We start from the raw sequence: 13,776 nt of genomic DNA on the forward strand, positions 1-13,776 counted from the left end.
CATCTTTTAACTTCGCTTGTCTGGTTGGTTTTAATGCAGTTAAAACTGCCCAAACAAAATCTAATATTAAAAAGTCAAGGGTCAAGAGCTCAACTAAAACAAACCCTGACCTCGATGATGGTAACTTAAAAATTGTGATTTTCTCCTTTGGTGAAAAACTATAAAAAGGTAAATGTTTGGAAAAAATGTCTGTAGAACAGCCAAAACAAATGTTCCAACTGCTCATCAACAGCTCCTTGAATTCACACACACCACGACAAAATGCCATCATTACCTGCTGCAAACCAGTGTGTAGGAGGCGTGGTCAGGAGAAAAACTTCATAAGTTAAGTGCATTTAACTTACATTTATTAACACATTCAAATACACCCACAAATTAGTAGAATATACTTATATTTTATAAGTAATGCAACCAAACTTAAATATTTTAAGTATATTGTAATTATATTTTTAAGTAAATATAAAATCCGGGCTAAGAGTGTATGATTGAGTTGAGCTGCAGCAGATTTCTAATTCCCAGCATGCTTTGCATCAGACCATATAAATAACTGTTGAAATTAAGTGTTATTTTGTGTGTTTTTGCACAAGATTAACATATGGAGATATAAGTTAATGTTTAATGTTGTGTTATGTTGGGATTCAGGGGGGTTCTGTTATGTTAGTTTCTAGTCTTCACTGTGGTGAAGAGTAGAGCCTGTGGTTAGGTTGAGGATGAGCTGCAAAACAGTTAAGACCACATATGTGTCATGATCACCAGTGAGAGTGCCCTATCAGCCACTAGAGGGCACTCCATCTTGGACTCTTGTTTTCACCCATTGGACTACAATTCCCATACTCACCCCTGGACTCATTATTCCACTCATTGCACTCAGCTGTTTTGTGTTTCATCATTAGTGTCTGTCTACTTATACTCAGTTGTGTCTGTCCTTGGTTGTGGTTTGTTGTATTTTGTTACGTGCACTTTGTTTCTCTGGCTTTTTTGTATTGGACTGTTTTTGTGGAGCTTTACCTTTGCCTGTGTTCTGGATTACATGCTTGGAGTTTCCCATAATAAACATCGCTGCACTTGGATCTTACCATCTTGTTCTTGTGTGCACCGTGACAGAACAAACCACCATGCAGAGATCCAGCAGCAGGAGACTCCGGTCATCAGTGGGGGCTGAGGAGGCTCAGGCCCTTTTGGCAACTCTCCGCCAGAGGAGAATGGGAGTGCGGGCATTTGTCCAGAAGTTCTGGTCACGGGCGGAGGGGTATGGTCTCTCTGATACAGTCCTCAAGGACACAATTAATAACTGTCTGGATAAACCCCTGCCGCAGTGGGAGATGGAGCTGGTAAGGGGGTTAAACTTTTGGAATTTCTCCAATTACCTGCATCTGCGTGGGAATGGGCCGCTTCGACTACCTCCAGCACCCGCTCCAGCCCGTGTGTCCTTTCCAAGGCCTGCTCCAGTCCATGAGTGCGTCCCAGCCCGTGAATCCGCTTCAGAGGCCTCAGAGGAGGTTGGCACTGAGTCTCTGCTTCCCACATCTAAAAGGAGGAAGAGGGGGAGGAAGGCTTCCATCCCCCAAGACCCGGAGGCCTCTCCAGAGCTCGCTCCAGTCAGTGAATCCACTCCAGAGCCAGCTCCAGTCAGTGAGTCCACTCCAGAGCCCGCTCCAGTCAGTGAATCCACTCCAGAGCCCGCTTCAGTTAGTGAGTCCACTCCAGAGCCTGCTTCAGTTAGTGAGTCCACTTCAGAGCCTGCTCCAGCCAGTGAGTCCGCTCCAGCCAGTGAGTCCGCTCCAGTACGGCATGCTCTCCCTATCAGTCCGGTGATGGCCAAGAGGGCTGTCCTCACGTTCTATGTTTTGGCGGTCTTGCGTGCCTGGAGGATGCTCTCAGAACAGCCTCAGCCTGAGCACGCTGCCGTCCCAGAGCAGCCCCAGCCTGAGCACGCTGCCGTCCCAGAGCAGCCCCAGCCTGAGCACGCTGCCGTCCCAGAGCAGCCCCAGCCTGAGCACGCTGCCGTCCCAGAGCAGCCCCAGCCTGAGCACGCGGCCGTCCCAGAGCAGCTCCAGTCTGAGCACGTTGCCGTCCCTGAGCAGCTCCAGTCTGAACACGTTGCCGTCCCAGAGCAGTTCCAGTCTGAGCCCGCTGCCCTCCCTGAGTCCTCCGCTCTCCCTGATACGGCCACGGAGACCGTCACCGAGCTGTCCGCTCCCCTTGATACGGCCACGGAGGCCGTCACCGAGCTGGCCGCTCTCCCTGATACGGCCACGGAGGCCGTCACCGAGCTGTCCGCTCTCCCTGATATGGCCACGGAGGCCGTCACCGAGCTGTCCGCTCTCCCTGATACGGCCACGGAGGCCGTCACCGAGCTGTCCGCTCTCCCTGATACGGCCACGGAGGCCGTCACCGAGCTGGCCGCTCTCCCTGATACGGCCACGGAGGCCGTCACCGAGCTGCTCGTTCTCCCTGATACGGCCACGAAGCACCCTTGGCCAGCCCTGTCGCAGCCGTCCAAGCCTACTGCCCTGCCGCCGCCGTCCAAGCCTACTGCCCTGCCGCCGTCCAAGCCTTCTGCCCTGCCGCCATCATCCAAGCCTTCTGCCCTGCCGCCGCCGCCCAGGCTTTCTGCCCTGCCGCCACTGCCCAGGCCGTCTGAACCGTTGGAACCAGCCTGGTCAGTTCCTCCGCCACCACCCTGGCAATCAGCCAGGATTCCAGACCCGCTGGAACCAGCCTGGTCAGTTCCTCCAGCGCCACCCTGGCAATCAGCCAGGATTCCAGACCCTCTGGAACCAGCCTGGTCAGTTCCTCCAGCGCCACCCTGGCACTCAGCCAGGACTCCAGAACCACTGGAACCAGCCTGGTCAGTTCCTCCAGCACCGCCCTGGCTATCAGTTGGGCACCCTGGATCTGGCCCACCATCCCTCCCCCTGATCCTCCTCCTGTCCACCTCCCTCCTGAGTTTTGGTGTTTTTGTTTTGTCTGGTGGAGCGTCTGGTAGCCGCTCCTTTGAGGGGGGGTAATGTCATGATCACCAGTGAGAGTGCCCTATCAGCCACTAGAGGGCACTCCATCTTGGACTCTTGTTTTCACCCCTTGGACTACAATTCCCATACTCACCCCTGGACTCATTATTCCACTCATTGCACTCAGCTGTTTTGTGTTTCATCATTAGTGTCTGTCTACTTATACTCAGTTGTGTCTGTCCTTGGTTGTGGTTTGTTGTATTTTGTTACGTGCACTTTGTTTCTCTGGCTTTTTTGTATTGGACTGTTTTTGTGGAGCTTTACCTTTGCCTGTGTTCTGGATTACATGCTTGGAGTTTCCCATAATAAACATCGCTGCACTTGGATCTTACCATCTTGTTCTTGTGTGCACCGTGACAATATGTTGTTTGATTACATATATGCAAGTATGTAATGACTCTCTGATAATGTCTCTCTGATAGTTACATAGCAAATAACACATGCTATTATAACATTTAACCAAGATCTGAATGTGATGTTTATGTAAATTAACATTATGATGAGTTGGGAAAGAGATGCTGGTGACAGGATTGTTAGTGAGAGACACCTGTGCACCACACTGGCCTTGATCTGCTTCCACGGCTCTCAGCCCCGCCCCACTTGTCACAAAAATTTTAAGTTCTACCAACTTTAAAAAAATGAGTTAGTTTACTTAAATGTTTTGAGGTAATAAGTTTCCTCAAATGTTTTGAGTATTCTGAACTTATTGGGTTTTACAGTGCATGTGAGTTAATTTCGTGAATGTTTACATTCAGTGGCAGTTAGCACAACAGTCCCTAGCAACCTCCCAGTCCCGTATGAAAGGCAGATATGACAAAAAGTCTGTTCAACGCTCATTCAAGGTTGGTGATCAAGTTCTTGTTTTGATACCTTTGTCTGGCTCAGCTCTCCAAGCAAAGTTTACAGGGCCATATGTGATTGAAGAGAGGTTAAGTGATACTGACTATGTAGTGCAAACTCCTGAAAGAAAGAGAAAGACTTGTATATGCCACATAAACATGCTTAAACTGTATGTCTCTTGTCCTAACTCTAAAGATTCTGCCAATTCTCCAGTGTCTACTCCTGCTGCTGTAATTTCTGTGGATGTGGTTCCTTCTGAATATTCTCCCTGCATGGATGGTCTTCGTTTGGGAAGTGCTTGTCTTTCCGGTGCTCGTTTGCAGGACTCTGAAGCTCTAGTAAATCTTAGTTCTACCAGAAAGACTCGGGAAGCAAAGAAACGTTTGAATACAATTTATTCAACAGTATGAATGTAAATATCAAAGATAAATGATAAAGTTCTTTGGCGTAGGCCCCGTCCATAGTACAATCCGGAGGGTAGCAGACGTTTGCAGATCCTGCCTGAAGATGAAGGCAGGGGCGGAGCCTACCCCAAAAGAACTGGGAATGTGAATGAAATACGCACCAGTTGGAGGATTCTTTGAATGCGTTCCTAAATATTACCAAAGAGAAAGAGATAATGAATGCACAGATGTTAATGAATGTTTAATCATTAACAGAAAGATCATTATGTAATAGCTTTTTGTTCTGTCATAGCTTTAAGGATGTCAAGAATGCCGCATAGCCCGTAACATTGTCACATTAGGTCGAGCATGAAAGCCAAGTAGGCTGATAGGCCAGTGTATAAACATGTCATGTAGATCATGTATGATGCCATGATAGGCCATAGTGAGGGGAAGACAGAGTGGATGAATGAGATACCCTGATATGCCGAATAAAGCAAGCCATATAGATGTAAATAGTAGGAATAGAAACTGACGCTGTTACAGGTAGTTTGTCTCGATAGAATACTTACCACTGAAGATTTAAATATAGGATTTTATGATAAGCTGTAACCTTACCTAATGCTTGTTATAAACATAGTAATCCTAGATTAACAAAAGAATATCAGTGATGTGAATAGTGATTTGATGCTATGGTCAGAAAGACAAGTTAGTCTGCGATACTAGAAGACTGCATATGGGGACCATGGTCTATAGAGTTAGCGTTCGCTTGACCCCGTGTGAGTATAGGGAAATCATAACGAGTGATATTAAATCGTATGAAAACACCACCACCAGTAGTTTGCATTAGTAATGTACTAGTATTAAATTGACAAATAAATGGCATACATAATGAATAACATTGACTGATAAAGATATGGAGTGAGGCTATGTTAATCTGATTTACGTGGAAAGACCTCAAAGGTCCTGTACCTTGAAAAGTCAATATAGGCCAATTTGAGAAGACCTTGAAGTTACATAAAACAGACTTACCTGGTGGCCATGACAGGTTTTAATTATATGAAGAGCTAAGACAGGCCTTTGTGTAGAACCACGATATGCCATTTGATGCAAAAATGAAAACCATTTAATGTGAGGTAATAAGCCATTTGATGTGATGACAACGGTATGCCCAATGGCAACGATATGCCCGATGGCCGATGGCAATGATATGCCCGATGCAACGATATGCCCGATGCAACGATATGCCCGATGGCAACGATATGCCCGATGGCAACGATATGCCCGATTGGCAACGATATGCCTGATGGTGATGACCTGTCATGATGGCTATTATACTAAACCTTTAATGTTATAGCAACAATATTCCATGTAGCTAAAAGTTATGATGGCCATCAAATGTGAATGCAATGAGAGGCCATATAATGTAAAGCAATGATAGGCGATTTTATGAGATGTCAACAGTAAGCCTGATAACACGATATACCTATAATGCTAAGAGTCAAAGGCAATAATAGGCAATTTAGTGTGACAGTGTGATATATCTATGTAACGCAAAAGTCATGGGGCCATTCCAAGCAAAGCAACAATATGCTATGTTACGCGAAACCATGATTAGGCTGTTATAAGTAAAGGCCACGAAAGGCCCATAATGAATACTGATTAAAGGTCACGATGAGCCAATGATATAAAAGGGTACGCATTTGTGAAGACCGAAGCTGAAGATAAAGTAGAAAACAAGGACACCACCGCTAGTAACTAGCAACCAATAATCAATGTAATTTGATTACTATGAGTGAATGAGCATTTGAGTAATTTTAAGTAAATAATGAAAAGGTAAATATATTTCCTATAGGAAAGACTCATTCAATATGCTTAGGCGTGACTCCCGCTCACGGCTAGATAGAACTAAGCAGAGAGAACTCGTCTAACTGTCAGAACCTGCTAAGAGAACCCCCAAAGAAATTAACCAGTTTGGCATGACATAAGTACAAGAATACTTAATGCATGGGGCAGATAAAGATTGAGAAACCTTGTTGTACGATGGCCTTGCAAAAAGGAAGCGCTTTACTTGACAATGCTGAACCTGGCTGAAGCTAGCAAACCTTTGCAAAAGTATAACACCATGAGCATCGCTGTTCAATACCTTAGTAAAGAGAAAAGAGGTATTCGGGAGTGCCCTGCACAGAAGGGGCACAATGAGCAAAAAAGAACTGCTTATGACCAGGCGGGTGCGGAGTAGCCTACAGAGCACAGTAACTCTGATGTTCGATGTGTAGTAGGCAGCACAATATATCACTTTAGATATGTTGCGATGTGCGCATCCACAAGTCATAACGCAAGGATAGCATAGTTAAAAACCGGAGTTGCACGTTTAGGTCCTGTCAGTTTACACGCTATTCTGTGCGCACACGTTAAAGATGAATTGCTTTCACTAGCATCTATTTTTGCCTGGATAGACACGTACATGCAGATTTATGTCAAAATGTCCTTGTACACACAGTGCATATGGCTTAGGTAACGTGAAGAAGAAAACTGATGTGTATCATTATAGGGGATCCACGCATTCGATCTTAACTTACAGCAGGCTTGCTGCTGTCTGTGTCATGCATGTTAACCACCAACAAAGTACAGAGAAATAACTTTGGGGCTTTAGAGATAATATGTAAGATTAAACCACTTGCTCTGATAAATTTTTTTTTTTTTTTTAAATATATAGAACACTTTATGTAAATTGTGTGCGTACATTATCCTAAATGTTACCAAGATTTGTAAAATCAGAGAAAGTCACAAATTTAAGATAATGCCCATCAATGGTGTAATAACTGCAATTCTGCATTATCCCTGGATTCTTCTTGTACTGCAAAGTAATAAGTCCCTTTAAGACAGTCATTTCACTTGGTGGCCATCTTTGAAACGCCTCTCGGGTCGTTTTCAATTCCAAGAATGCAGAGTTGCGGACTTGCGTTCTTGTGGAGTCCGGTCTTGCCAGCGATCTTGAAAGAACGAACTCAGAAGGACGCAAGGACACAGAACGCATTGTTTGAGAATTGAGATATGCTGCAAACTTGTAGCTCAACTGACCGCCCCAGCATATAATAAGTGGATAATGCACAATAAATACACATAACATCACAAACAAATGTCATAACCTATTAAAAGATTTCTTTCAAATTATTATACACATTGTTTTCATATCATTTTATATATTTTAATTTCACCGCGTGTATTTAAGAAAATGAGTAGCCTTAGTGTTACATGCTTTGTCAATGTTAAGATTTTTTATATTTGGAGAGTCACGTGATCAGCTGGATAAGATGGCGGCATAGTTTGATTTTCCTCACCCAGAATTGTTAATTTGTTCAGTAATTCTCTGTTAAAACAATTTATTTTTTGTTAAGTTTGTTTATAATAACTTCAGTTGAAGCAGAATGGCGGAATCGAGCAAAAAATCCGTGTCTAATACCTCGAAAAACAAAGTTAATCGGTCTGACATGGAAGCCATTGCTGAATCAGTGTTGGAGAAACAGCGTGACTATCTTGAATCTCGTTTTGACCAACTTCAGCAGATGGGAAAAGATACAGAAGGAAAATTGGGTGCTATCCAGACCCATTTAATGACTTTGTCTGAGAGCATCGGAACTATAAACAAGGAGATGGGGAAAATACGATCCGATGTTAAAGATAACTCGAAGCTGTTAGCCACTCAAGATGCGACGCTACACCAGATGCAACTTAAGCTGGCGGACATGGAGGACAGAAGTCGACGGTGTAACGTTCGAATCACGGGCTTGAGAGAGGGTCTGGAAGGGTCAAGTGCAGTCCAGTACCTGACGAAATCACTCCCTAAGTGGTTTCCCTCCCTTGGCAGTCTACAGGGTGAAATAATGCGTGCTCATCGAGTGTACACTGATAACAAGAACCGAGGAAATACCCGCACATTGATTTTCAACGTCCTTCGTTTTACCACATGCCAAGCGATTTTCCGAGCTGCCAGGAAAACCCCTCTTACTGTCGAAGGTCGGAAAGTGAGATTTTTGCCAGATTATAGCAGCTACACTCTTAAACGCCGCCTAGCCTTTTCCCAGGCAATGGATAACGCCCGAGCCAAGGGCGTGGAGTTCTTCCTGCTCTATCCCGCTATTTTGAAGATTAAAGTTGGTGGCCGAGTAGAGTCGTTCGAGTCTCCTACCCACATAGCAAATGTTTTCTGGCCCAGCTCCGGGCCACACAATCACGTTTCCCTCGGCCCAAGTACCGCAAAGAATGACGGCCCTGAAGTGGCCCAGAACTGGATTAAAGACAGGGGTCACACATGGGCCATAACCGGCCCGAATCTCAGCCAGTTAATCACCCTTAACTGGCCCTGAAGTGGGCCAATACAGGTTTTATTATTGGTACCAATTCTCAGCCATATGTTAACCATATCACCACCACCCTTTAACCAGAAACCCCAAAAATGAGCCATAACCCAGCCTAATCTTACCCAAACCATGTGAACAAATGAGTCACAAGAAAATTCAATTCTCAAAATTAGTTTATTTAACAATATTGCACAAGCCAATAATAATAATAATAATAACCACATTCAGAATTGTGTAACTGTGTGAAGGCTATTTTATTTAGTACAATCAAAGCATATCTTATTACCACCTCATGAATATATGAATGAATCTAGCACTGAAATGTAAAGATATTATAATGTAATTTTACTCTCAACAAATATAGAGCAAATTTAAAAAAAAAATACTTAAAACAAATTTACACATCAGAATGTTTGTATGTGTGAGGGAGAACGTGATCCTATTTAGGACTGTCCTCAGGAAGTGAAGTACAGCTCTGCAGCCCCTCATTTCTCCACAAGTGCTCTCTCCTTATTCCAGCAGACTATTAGTCTTGTCCCTGACAGCAACATAGTGTCGGGCCAGATCCGGCCCACATCTGGTCCGCGTGTAAACCACATGTACCAGATGTGAGCCGGATCTGGGCCACACTATGTTGCTGTCTGGGGTGGTGTCAGACAATTTTTTCCTCACAGCAGCTAAAAGACAAAATAATAATACAAAATTAATAAATACATATACAAACATTCATCAACAAATGAAAAATAAGGTTGCTTTGGTGTTTTTTACAGGAAATGATTGCCAATAATATGGCACTATTGAATGACTAACTGGCTTGTCAGAGTTTGACAACAGTATTATGACAAATAAGACCATTTTAGCAAACAAAAACCTTAAAAATGTTGAGATATGGAAACTGTGGTGTAAACAGAGTAACCAATGCACTGTTGAAGTACTGATAATGTAACGCATTCAAAGCATAACATCTTATTTCCACCTCAAAAAAAGTGCATTTAATTTCAAAATGTACTGGTCTGTCTTAAACAGTTACTTATTGCATAGGTTAATGTAAACTAACAATGACCTCCTACAAATACCAAAAACATGTCTTTGTTTATGTGACACAATGATTATTCCAGATTTGATTCTATGACTGATGCAAAATGCTTACGAAATAACAAATTGCTTTCTTATTGTTTTAAGAATGTCTACTAGCTAAAACAAAAATATCAGACATAGACCTATCCTGATTATCAAAGTCAGAGATTAGATTTAGATATAATTAAATCTGATTGTACAACCTTTGAATCACTTTCAGTTAAAAAAGTCATTTACTGTTGCTGATTTTGCTGTGATTTTTTAACAACAGTGGGCTACATTGTTCCGCACACTGGACAGGAAGCACCGCGCCTCGGACATCCCGCAGGCCGGTCTATCTCACCCCGGTCGCGTCAATCCTCATATCTGGGTTCTCAAGTTCAAGGGGCAGTGAATCAGCTACCTTATAGGCAAAATTCACATCAATAAAGAACTAAGTGGCATCCGAGTTTCATGTATTTCAAAAAGCGCCAAAAATGGGTTGTTATTCTATTTTTAAAGATAGCTGTTACGAGTGATGGAATTCATTAATCATAATAACCAAAATAATCTGCGAGTTTTAACCGCATTTGGCGGCTTTTTTGTAAATTTTTTTTAAGTTCAATTCTTTCCAAACGGCCAAATATTGATTCAAAACATCTAACATAACATAACATCTAATGTTAGGTCGTACACAACATAACTTCACTTACCTAGAACAGCGGTTGTCCGACAGACGTCTTCACCCTTCAGTGGGAGAAATTTCAACCGACGCATCACGTGAACCTCATCCACCAACCAGAAAAGCTGCTGTTACCGTGGAGATCGCGCCAAAATAAACAATAGTTGACCGCCCAGTTGTAACTATAACTTTACATATATTTTTAAATAAACTGTTATGTAGGGGAAATATATATATATATATATATATATATATATATATATATATATGTGTGTGTGTGTGTGTGTGTGTATATATATATATATATATATATATATACATATATATATAAAATAACTATCTTGTTAGGAAAATATATTTTTTTGTTATCATATTTTGTTTGTAGCATTTTTAAATCTGGACATTTTTTTAAATGACATATATATAAGTCAATTAATATTATTAATTATTAAAATCATTACATCTGTTTCAGAGAGAGGAGAGAGGAGGGGGGGGGGGGGGGGGTAAATCTTGCCTTGAATATAGCAGGCCTAAATACTTACAATTGTCCAGTACACAGAGTATGGCACATAATCGTTACACTGATCTGGGCCACACACCTCACATCCACAATCGGCCCAAATGTTGTCTGCCGTCATGCATGCAGTGCCATCATTGCCACACATGGCCCACGGTTGGCTGACATGATGCATGCCAGTGCCGGCAACACGCCAGCAGTGCCATTATGAGGCCACATTTGGGCCAAGTCTGTTTGCTATGTGGGTAAAGATGCTGAGGATTTTATCCATACACTACCTGTGGTGCTTCCCCTTTCGAGTGCAGACGATGGAGTTCCCGTGGAAATTGAAGGTTCCAATGATGCTGACTCGGTCGCGTAAGCGGTTCGTCAAACTGGACTCTGCTCAGGATTTGTACTGGGCCTTCTTTACACATTTGCAGGCTTAGATTGGTTGTTTGAATACTTATTTTCGCAGTTCGACAAGCTGCTTTGAAGAGAACATTGTGCCGTTATGCACTTACAATGTTAATTTGTTTATCTGAATTATAACATTCAAGCTTATTTCTTATATACAAGCTTATAAGCTGCGACTTATTTTCGGAAGACGACTCGCAAACGCAAGTTGTGGAGCAACAACTAATTTTTGACTCTACCTAATCATTATTATTTAGCTGTAGTTGTTTTTTTTTTTTTTTTTTTTTTCTCACTGCGAGGACCTACATTATACTGTGTAGGTTACCTTTGGACTTGATTAGTTTATTAGGCTATGTGTTTGTTTTTATATGTATTCATTGCATATATTCGTGCTACCAGGATGACTAAAACTTGAGCGTTACCTGTTCAGTTTTGTTAGTAATTTTTATTTTTATTTTTTATTTATTTTATTTTTTTATTTATTTTATGATTTATTTATTTTTTTCTCCACTAACGTCGGATATTATATTTTGATTTCAATGGTTATTTAAGATCTTACGATTCTGGGTTGAATTATCTTTGCTGCCCCATACCCATATATGGTCACGGATCAATACGATCTGTTTGTATTTTTTAGTTACCCCTTTTATTTTGTATTGTTCTATTTTCTTCTCTTATTTGTGCTGTTAATGTTTTTTTGTATATTATACTTTGGGGAAAGCTCACGGTGCTCTGTAATATTCGGCGAGGCGAGAATGGTTAGGCCTATATCTAGACTGTCAGGGGCTGCTATGAGAACTGTACACGACGATCATGGGTGAATTGTCTATTCTGGTATGGAATTGCGATGGGCTGAATATACCGCATAAACGGAGCAGTGTTTTAACTTTGCTCCGGCAAAAGAAAATTAATCTTGCGCTTTTACAAGAAACTCATTTGTTAAGTAAAGATTCTGGTCGTATTGCTAATAGATATTATCATACTATTGCTTCCTCTACGGCAAGTACAAAATCCAAAGGGGTAGCCATTGTTTGCAGACGCAATCTCAAAGTTAAGGTGTTGGATTTATGGGCGGATGATGCAGGCAGAATTGTTATTGCGAAAGTTGAATTGTATGGAAAAAAAGTTGCTCTTATATCTATCTATGCACCAAATACATTTGATAACGGCTTTTATGATACATTAACACAGAAGATGTTAGATTTGACTGATTTTTCATTTATAGTAGGAGCAGACATGAACGCAGTATTGGACGCTAAACTTGATCGGTCAAGTTCAACTGCTTCCAGAGAGCAGGAATTAGCTACTGATGCCTTACATTCGTGGGCTAGGAGTCTGGGGCTTGTAGATATATGGCGGTCTCTCAATCCCTCATCAAAAGAGTATACTTTCTTCTCAGCTAGACATAAAACGTTTTCAAGGATTGATTTTTTGTTCTCGTCTCCTTTACTTTTTCAGAAAGTTGATCATGCTGTGTTATTGCCTATAGCCCTCTCAGACCACAAAGGAATATGGTGCTGCGCCACTTTAGGTGGTTTATCCAAGCGAGCCACTAGATGGCGTTTCAATACTTCCCTATTCGTGAATGATAACTATAAGTCACAATTCCTATGTCAATTAGACGACTTTTTGAAGTTTAATGTAGGATCAGTTGAGGACCCCAGGATATTATGGGAGGCGATAAAAGGGTTTATACGGAGCAATGCTATACTTTTTTCTTCTAATTTAAGCAAAGCCAGATCTGCCAAATTGCAAGCTCTTGAAGCAGACTTTGTTAGACTAGATTCAACCTTACAAAGCAATTACTCTTCACAAATAGCAGTAGAACGTGACCTTGTTAAGAAAGAAATAAATGATATTCTGAAGCGACAGTCAGAGTTTTTAATCCATAGAACCAGACAACGATACTATTTCCACGGGTCCAGACCTAGTCATCTGTTGGCAATGAAAATCAGGTCAAATGAGCACTTTGCTGATATATCCTCCATTAAATCCTCAAATGGCATCATCACAACTGAACCCAAACAAATTAATGAGACGTTTCATATCTTTTATTCTAATTTGTATAAATCGGAGCTTCAGCCGGAACAAAATAGATGCAATGATTTTCTTAAAAAATTACAGTTACCACGATTGGCAACAAATGTTTCCATTCTACTTGACAACCACATTTCTTTAGAAGAATTGAAAGTGGCAGTCCTTGCCTTGCAAAGGAACAAATCACCTGGTTTAGATGGGATACCTCCTGAGTTTTATGTTACATTCTGTAATGAATTGGGTCCCTTACTTCTAGACATGATATCAGCTTCAGTTGAAAAAGGTAGCTTCTCTAGAGATGTTAATACTGCCCTAATATCTGTACTGTTAAAAAAAGATAAAGATCCAACCGAATGTGCAAACTACAGGCCATTAAGTCTGCTAAATTCTGATTTAAAAATTTATGCAAAGGTTCTTGCTCGGCGCATTCAGGATCACATGCCCTTGTTAGTCCACTGTGATCAGACAGGTTTTATTAAATCTAGAC

At 41.8% G+C, this 13,776-nt stretch overlaps 1 protein-coding gene and 1 long non-coding RNA gene across 2 annotated transcripts in view; both read right to left on the bottom strand.

Annotated features, from left to right (window-relative positions):
* LOC125259490 (ribonuclease inhibitor-like) overlaps positions 1-13,776 on the bottom strand; it is a 148,662-nt gene that overhangs the window by 45,639 nt on the left and 89,247 nt on the right. The gene's annotated exons all lie outside the window — the stretch shown is intronic.
* On the bottom strand, positions 8,760-10,558 carry LOC125259098. The gene is made up of 2 exons (XR_007182723.1): positions 10,371-10,558; positions 8,760-9,278 (listed from the first exon to the last, which is right to left on the bottom strand). It is a non-coding gene; the product is annotated as an uncharacterized LOC125259098 (long non-coding RNA).

The sequence above is a fragment of the Megalobrama amblycephala genome, linkage group LG23 (genome assembly GCF_018812025.1).
Source record: "Megalobrama amblycephala isolate DHTTF-2021 linkage group LG23, ASM1881202v1, whole genome shotgun sequence".
NCBI lineage: Eukaryota > Metazoa > Chordata > Actinopteri > Cypriniformes > Xenocyprididae > Megalobrama > Megalobrama amblycephala.